Genomic DNA, 1,242 nt, shown 5'->3' with positions numbered 1-1,242 from the left:
ACAATGCATCGACGAGGACATCATCGGGCCTGCGCGATTGGTTGAACCAAGCCCTTCAAGCATCAATCAACTACAACGCACGCACTAGCACAACATACGTCACCAGGTTTAAATCTTTAAATCTTTGTCCAACGTGACCCTTACCGACTGTGTGGTGCGGCATGTATTGATCGCCTATCGTAAAGTCAATGCAGATGTCATAACAGGATGGACGATGAAACTAAAATACCAGCAGACATTCATAAATGCTTTTAGCAGCACACCCAATCACGTCCATGTCCTCTGTTGTCTACCTGCACTGCTGCTGGTTGCTGTTGCTGTTATAAATCGGCGTCCGATGGAGGTCCATGATAGTCTTCATCATGGATCAAGAAATCGTCACTCCCAACAGCACCCGCTGCAGCATTAGATTGGAGCATAGGACACCTAAGAAATAGTGATAAATATGACTAGGCGTACCTGTTGAACCTGGGTCAAAGGAACGTCGACGACAGGTGGCATTGCATGATGAGGTTGGCAGGGCGAATAGGTGTCGTAGGTGAGTTTTGAAGGTGATAAGGTAGTGGGTGGTGCAGGTGGAGGAGCCGAACGAGGAGTTCCCGTCATAATGAACCTGAGTCTTTCAGACACCCAGGGTGCTGTTGAGCTTGTGGACAGGAAATGTGAAAATGCTATAATGAATGATGTGAGAGAGAAATGAGGGGTATGCATTTGCACGTACTTGATGCATTTCGTGGAAGAAATTAGGTACTACATCGTAGCCATCCTAAATTTGACCGGGGATCTCTGCTTGCATAATGGTCAGTAGCGAAAGAGGTGAGGACGGAAGTGCATACGCCAAGAATACGGTCATGCTGTTCAGCGAGCGCGCTACATCGTTTCCTAAACTCTGAGTGAAACGCGGGTAAGTATGATGCCGTCACTAAAAACTTACCATTGGACCGATCGAGGCAGCAGCACTGCATAGCAGTTAGTTCCGAAGGTCTGGTTCACGAGTGAATTCATGGGTCCGTGACATTGCAGTCGTGAGAACTATAGAAGTATGTAATTCTGCTCCTGCTATCTACACTGCGAAAAAATCAAATCGTCGGTACATGGCCATGGATGTATGCAAGTCTAGATCACAATGAGGTGGTCCCAGGGTGTTCGGACAGCTGCTAGTGCAAGTACCAATGTTATTGCTTTCAGCTATCTCATTGAGCGTCATGCAGGTTGCGTTGCTACTATATCTAAGCATTTTCC

The sequence above is a fragment of the Suillus fuscotomentosus genome (genome assembly GCF_016647785.1).
Source record: "Suillus fuscotomentosus strain FC203 chromosome Unknown F5891scaffold_206, whole genome shotgun sequence".
NCBI lineage: Eukaryota > Fungi > Basidiomycota > Agaricomycetes > Boletales > Suillaceae > Suillus > Suillus fuscotomentosus.
This window is presented reverse-complemented; position numbering follows the sequence as displayed.